The following is a 7,758-nucleotide window of genomic DNA, read 5'->3' as shown; positions in this document are numbered from 1 at the left end:
CGAGTACATAGGGCCCTGATACTGGAATATTGTGCACAGGTCTGGTTTCCCTACCCAAGAAGATTATATTTGTGATAGACTGATAGAACTGTATAGCACAGAAATGGGCCATTCGGCCCAGCTCATCCATGCTGATCCTTTTGTCCATTTACATTAACCACATTTTGCTTGCAGAAGGTGTGTATCCAACTAAGCCTTGCTTATTTGAGTTCCTCTTTAAATATCTCTGAAACATTGAGATTGTACCTGATTCCACCATCTCCCCTGGCAGTGAGTTCCATATATCAACCTCTGTTTAAAATAATTTCCCTCAAAACCCCCTTGAAAACTTCTTCTACTCACCTTAAAACTCTGCCCCCTTGATTTTGATAATAGTACCATAGGGAAACGATTCTGACCACCTACCCTATCTAATAGTTTTATAGACCCACATCAGGTTGTGCAGAGGTTCACCATGTTGATTTATGTGATGGCATGGTTGGCACATGAGAAATTAAACAGATTAGGCCTAGACTCTCCACAGTTTAGAAGAATGATCCAATTGAAATGCACAAAACATTTTTAGCAACCTGATGAATGGATATAGATGGACATTATCCCAGGCCTGAAGTGCCTGGAACCAGGGATCCTAGTCTTAAAGCAAGGGGTTGATTACTCAACACAGAGATGAGGAGAGAGATATTTATCCAAAATGTAATGAATCTTTGGAATTTCTCTACTCAAGGGGATGACAAGATTCAGTTGCTGAATATATTCATGATAGAAATTATTAGATGTTTGGATATTATAAGAATCAAAGAAAGTGAAGTTAGTATAACAAAATGACACTGAGGAAAAGGTCAGCAATAGTCTTAGTGAATGGCAGGACGGTGAATGTCTTAGTGAATCTAATGCCCCTGTCCCACTTAGGAAATCTGAACGCAAACCTCTGGAGACTTTGCGCCCCACCTAAGGTTTCCGTGCGGTTCCCGGAGGTTTTTGTCAGTCTCGCTACCTGCTTCCACTACCTGCAACCTCCGGCAACCACCCGCAACTCCGGGAACCGCACGGAAACCTTGGGTGGGGTGCAAAGTCTCCAGAGGTTTCCGTTCAGGTTTCTTAAGTGGGACAGGGGCATTAGCGATCTTAGTGAATGGCAGCGAGTGGTGGCACGGTGGCGTAGTTGTAGCGTTGATGCCTTACAGCGCCAGAGACCCAGGTTCAATCCTAACTGCAGGTGCTGTCTATACAGATTTGTTCATTCTACCCCTCGACTACGTGGGTTTTCTCCGGGTGCTCCGGTTTCCTCCCACACTCCAAAGACGTACAGGTTTGTAGGTTAATTGGCTTCAGTAAAAGTGCAAGTTGTCCGTAACGTGTAGGATAGATCTAGTGTATGGGGTGATCACTGGTCGGTGCGGACACGGTGGACTGAAGGGCCTGTGTTTGTGCTGTATCTCTAAAGTCTAAAGACTGAGAGGAAAGGTCAAATGGCCTGCTTTTGCTTTAGATTTGTTTATTGTTTCTCCGCCAACTGTCCAGTACCTCTTGCATTGGTATAACTTGAGTACTGTAACCTTGCTGCCAGCATTATTAGGAGCAATCATCCATCTTTTGTTAAATAAATTCAAGCTGATGTCGCTATACTTGATTTATTTTCACCCTTAAAAAAATATTCCTCCATTAAGCTGGAATATTTCCTAATTATAGTAAAATCAAAACTAGAAAGCAATTATAGTTTTACCATAAATATTCTACGGCAGAATTCATGCTTTCGTGGATACTATAACTGCCCAGTGTAGCCCAATTTGGATATATATTATTTTAACAATGACAATTTTGGTAAGTAGATCTCTTACACTTCGGCTTATAGTAACCACCAACTTACTATTGTGCAGTGAAAATGTGAAATCATGAACAGTCGTCTCATTCTCTCTTCCATCTTACCAGTGAAGAAGCATCCAAGATTAGTGCAAAATATCAGTGTAAAATCCCACAGCCACATGCCCATTTCAGAATGCATTATTGCATTTCCAACCTTAAAGTAAACATTATTTTGTTATTAGTAGCTTTTATGAACCATGCACTTGGCTTGTGATATTCATAACGCTTTCATGAAGAAATAAAGATCTCCACTGGTATGATTTTGTGATAGCTGAGATAACAGCAGACGGTCCCTTCTGATTTTCTGGACAAAAAAAAAAATGTTTTCATTTTTAAGTCAAAAACGTACTCTGTCATAGATAGATTATGGTGTGGTCAGCAGTGAGATATGATGAATATCTCCACTCATGAGGCTGACCATAATTCATTTGTGACTTCTCCAATCGTGAGTTATCTGATCAGCCTCAAGAGTAGAGATATTTATCATATCTCACTGCCAGGAATGACACAGTCTCTATTTATAACCATTTGTGAACTCAACCACAGTTAGATGTGAAGTTAGGTCCCGGCAAGGAACAAATATTATATAGCTCCAGCAAGAGACATGCTTCCTGGCAAACTTACCACTTTGAAACTACAGCAAGAATTTGCATTTCATTTTTCTATTTTCAGAGTGGAACTAATTTGGGGCAGATTTTCTCTGCTTCATGGTATGACTATGGAGTTGAGGGAGATTAGATATTGGTCTATGGAGTTGAGGGAGATTAATTCAAGTATTGTATGTTGCTCTTGTACTAGCTTTGACTATGATGGAATTTTAATCTTTGAAAAATCTTCATCAGGCAATCAATTCACTTTTTTAATCAGTAGCTTTACTCCATCTGACAGCAAGTGCTAGCTGGTTTTAATGCTAACAGTTTATTTTTGTCGCTTCTGATGCAAAGCTCTCTTTCTAGATTTCCAAAGCAAATCAAATGCACATCTGCATTTTCTACTGCTTGTCAGCTTTGTAAATGCTGTACATGCCGTGAAAGTGGAGGGTAGACTCCTATGGACTGTGTCTTTGTTGTCCTACAGTCTTCAGTTTTCTTTTTGCTCTAGTATTTGCTCTATGGTTATTAATATGTTGGATGCTTTCATTATTATGTTCACCTGTGTGAATTGAGGTTATGGGCTTGTTAAGCTGCTGAGAATGTCATTGTTCCATTCTTGGTTCATATGACAAATAAACATCCTTGACTCTTTTAAGAGTTAATTATTGAGTATATAAGTAACATGCAAACTCTCAACTAAAACTTCATGTTTTAAAATTCTTGCTGCAGTTTGCAAAGGCAAACTGAACAAGATCAATGAAAATTTGATGTAAACACCTGCAGGAATCACTAATGCTTCATGTGAAATTGAAACCTACGCATTATTAGGATTTAGTTTGAAGTTTTTTTTACATTTGAACTTTGGGATAGTATTAGACCAACTCAAGATGCTCCTGTCATAAATCAGATCATGACTAATCAGTACCTCAACTTCATTTACTCATCTTGGTTTCACACCCTTTGATTTTCAAAAATTCAAAACTTTTCACCCTCAGTTCAGAAATTGGTGAGAACTCTAAATATCTGTCATCCTTTTGTATGAAAAAATATATCCTGCTATCCACTCATAGAGTCATACATAGAATCATACAGCATGAACCAGACCCTACGGCCCAACTTGCCCACACCAAAATGATTGCTCAAAATGGCCTAGCTTTAAATCCATGGTAATATCACCTTGTTCTGGATTTACTCATCAGAAATAGATTATTTACATTTGTACGATAAATCCTTTAAAAATCTTAAAACACCTCAATTGGATCCCACATTAATCTTCCATACTTAAGAAATACTAGCCTTGACTGTGGTAATGCGTTCATAATTCTATTCCATTCGCTCCCATAGCCTTCCATTGAATCCGAGATGCAGTCATGCCAAGGCCTTTATATCCTGCTTGTCATATGATGCCCAGAACTGCCTGCAGATGAGATTTATTCAGACTTTTTTACACAATTGCAGTTTTCTTTCAATTGCAGCAATCCCTGTTTTCTTTTAGTCTCCTTGAAATGAAAGCTGTTATTCCATGAAGCTTTTACATTATTTTGTTTATATTTAGCGATACAGTATGGAAACAGGCCCCTCGGTCCACGCTGCCCATCCGTACCCCATTCAAACTAGTTCGATGTCAGCACACTTTCCCCTTTCATTGCTCATACAGGTGCAATTTTTTAAATATATACAGAGGTCAGTTAACCTACAAACCTGCATATCTTTTGTGACATAGGAACCCCCTGGTCGCAGAGAGAACATGCAAACAGCACAAAGACAGCACCCAAATTCAGAATCGAACCCGGGTCTTAAGGCTCTGTGTGGCAGCAGGTCTATCAGCTGCACCACTGTGCTGCCCTGTACAGGCATTCCTGTCCAGCAGGGCCGGATTTAGATGAAGAGAGGCTCTAGGCTATTCCACTTATGAGGACCCTCCCAATCCCCCACCCCCATGACAAGAGGAAGATGGAAGAGTCCACCAGATTGACACCAATGTGCAGCCGAGCGTGGCCAATGAGAAATGGGCTGGAAAGTTACGCTTTTTATTTATTGCCAGTGCTAGTGTCGAGTTATCGGCTTAAAACACTATTATTCTGAAATGGAGGGCAAGGAAAGTTACTGAAGTGTTGTTTGGAGACTACAGTGCGTTGTGACAGCATATGTAAGAAAGGCCTATGACAGTATCAAAAATATTATACACCAGGCCCATACAAAAAGGGGGGTGGCATGGCAGGATTACAAAAATTGTACGTGAAATAAGTGCATGCAGCACATATCACAAGCAGGAAGCTCAAAGACCCTTGCGGCCGGGGTCCAGGGCCTGCTTAAGGGCCTTGGAAGCTCTGGGGTTTTAGATGCTCTCTGGTGCATTCTGATATTTTATAGCATTTTTGCACCAAATTTATGAACAATATTTCAGAAATAATTTTGGTTGAGTCAAGGGTAATGAGTGGTTGGAATGTGATGATTGGGGTTATTGCTGTATACATTTTATTTAAATCAAGAATTGAAGCTGTCCTTGTTTTAATAATCAAGTTTTACTGTAAAATGTGATGTAAAATGTTATAAAGGAGCATGCAAACATTGCAAATAAAATACTTAAGTTTTTGCAGTAAATAAAACCTTTTTTTTTTTAATGTTTTGTGTGTTGATTTTGATTGCCTGTTACTGTTCGACTATGTTAGTGTGAGCACATTAAAAATGATGCAAAATGAAAGTCGCAAACTATGGAATTCATATTTTTCAGTATTGTTATCAAGGAAAAGAAAACAGTTCCAATTGTTTGATATTATTCATATGGAGGAGAAAATATAATTGCTCTAAAACCTACCTTAATTTTGCAATCTCACTCAAAGGTAATCCCCCTTTCCCTCTCCTTCTCCTCCTTCCCCCCACTCTCTCTCTCTCTCTCTCTCTCTCCCCCCCTCCCCCACTTCACCCCCCCCCTCTCTCTCTCTCCCCCCTCCCCTCCCTATCTCTCCCTACTCTGTCTCAACTCCCCCTTCCCCTCTCTCACCCCCTCCCCCTCTCTCCCCCTCCCCCTCTGTCTCCCTCCCACGCAGAGAGGCTCCGGCTCCGCACTGCAGACACCGTAGCCCCCTCACCCCCCGGCCCGGAGAAACGGGCACTCCCGCAACGTAATATTCTTACCTGGAGTAGACACCTAGGATCTTTGGTAGAAATGAGGCATCGAGGTGATTGTGTGGAGTGCAAATGGAGATCTGAACCTGCTTGGGCGCACTGCGCACGCGCGGAGAGAGAGCGTCATTTTGTGTCGCTACTGCATCACCGGCTTCCCCCAACTGCTCAGGTCACAATTTTTTCCCCCAAAAACGTCCAGTGGCTGGAACCAGAATTTTGGGTAATTTCTGTCAAAGTGGAAACGTTGATAGCGCTCCAATTTTTTTTTTCTCGAGATTTTTTTCACTCTGGGGAAAAAAAACACCTTGGCCGGAAGCCCCCTAGATTTTGAGGGCCTAGGCTTCAGCCTATGAAGCCTACAGATAAATCCAGCCCTGCCGAGGCCCCCCTAGATCTCGAGGCCCCAGGCTTAAGCTTGTGTACCTTATACGTAAATCCAGCCCTGCTGTCCAGCAGCATTTTTGTACAAATCCAGCAGTATTTAGTAATTTCTACACTTGGATCCCTAAATGGCACTGATCCTCCACAATTCATGGATTTTCACCATTTAAAAAAAATACTCTGATCTATTTTCCTTACACTGCTGGGACCAGTTTGGCCATTTTCAGACTTGTTTGCAAGAGCCGATTTAGTCGACAAAAACTACTGACCCAGATTTACTGAAGCCAGTGAACTCAGACTGGTATCACTGGTGGAAAATATAATTATGTTTGTATATTTATAGTCAGCAACACAAGTCTGTGACAGGACTAAATAAAATTAATGTCAGTATTAATCACAGTATCTGTTGGCTCTGTTGCATTTGCCAGTCATCTCCTTGAATCTGTAGATTCTTGCCTGTAAATGGACTATCACTAGAGTACAATTTGTTCAAGAAAGATCACTCTTAATGAAAATTTGCTCTGTTCCAAACTATGATGATATGCTCTGTTAAATACACTGAAGAATTAATAAATATTTTAGGCGGGGAGTATGTCTTGTTTGACATCTTACTTTTGTTAACGATTTCTGTTCTGGCCACTGCTGCCTTATTGTACAAAAAAACAGGATGCATGTTGCCAAATACTTTAACTCCCCTTCCCATTTCCACACTGACCTTTCTGTCCTGGGCCTCCTCACTGTCAGTGTGAGGTCACGTGCAAATTGGAGGAACAGCACCTCATATATCGCTTGGGCAGCTTACAACCCAGCGGGATGCATATTGATTTCTCTAATTTCAAGTAACCCTTGCATTCCCTCACTCTCCATCCTTCCCCCACCTTACTTGTCCTGCTAGTTTCACTGTTCGTATCCCTTCGTTGTCACCTCTTCCACAGCCAACAACTGACCATTGTGGGCTCCACTTTTCCTGGGTCATCAGTGCCAGCCTCTGATTTGTTCTGTACCTTTTCATACTTCTAGTTTCCCTCTCCCTTGGCTCTCAGTCTGATTGGGATTTGACCCAAAACGTCACCAATTCCATTTCTCTAGAGATGCTACCTGACCTGCTGAGTTATTTCAGCATTTTGTGTCTATCTATGCTGTAATTGATTGTCTCTAAATTAGAAAAATCTGAAGGTGTCTCAGATTTAGTTTACCTATATTGGTGCGAAAACAGTAGAAATTCCCTTATTTTTACTCGATTGCCTGTTGATATTTAAAGTAATGTGGTGGTAAAGAAGATGGCTATGCTGCCTTGCAACATGTAGCATCATTTGTTAAGATATGTTATCTGTCTTTACATAATGGGGATTATTTAGGAATGTCATCATAGTTGTTATCAATGGGTTCTGGAGCCTGATTTAAACATAAAATCCACTGGTAAAAGCTTTATCGACAGAAGAGGCAAAGCATGTAGAGAAGATCTGAAGAAAGGTCCCAACCCCAAACGTCACCTACCCATGTCCTCTCCAGAGATGCTGCTGAGTTACTACAGCACGTTGTGTCCTTTTGAAGGCCAGTTCATGCCTGCTCAACAGACCGTTGTTTGGAGGTAGATGTTTATGTGACAATTTGGTGTCATGAGTACATCCAATTTTCTTTCCATGGTCAAATTTTGAAGACCTGAAACATCACCCATTCCTACTCTCCAGAGATGCTACCTGTCCCGCTGAGTTGCTCCAGCATCTTGTGTCTATCTTCAGATCAAGTCTAACCTTGTCCTTCCATTAAGGGGAAGCCATGTAAGACTGAG

Source organism: Leucoraja erinacea, chromosome 8, assembly GCF_028641065.1.
Source record: "Leucoraja erinacea ecotype New England chromosome 8, Leri_hhj_1, whole genome shotgun sequence".
Taxonomy (NCBI): Eukaryota; Metazoa; Chordata; class Chondrichthyes; order Rajiformes; family Rajidae; genus Leucoraja; species Leucoraja erinaceus.
The sequence above is the reverse complement of the archived record's forward strand: the minus strand, read 5'-3'. Positions refer to the sequence as shown.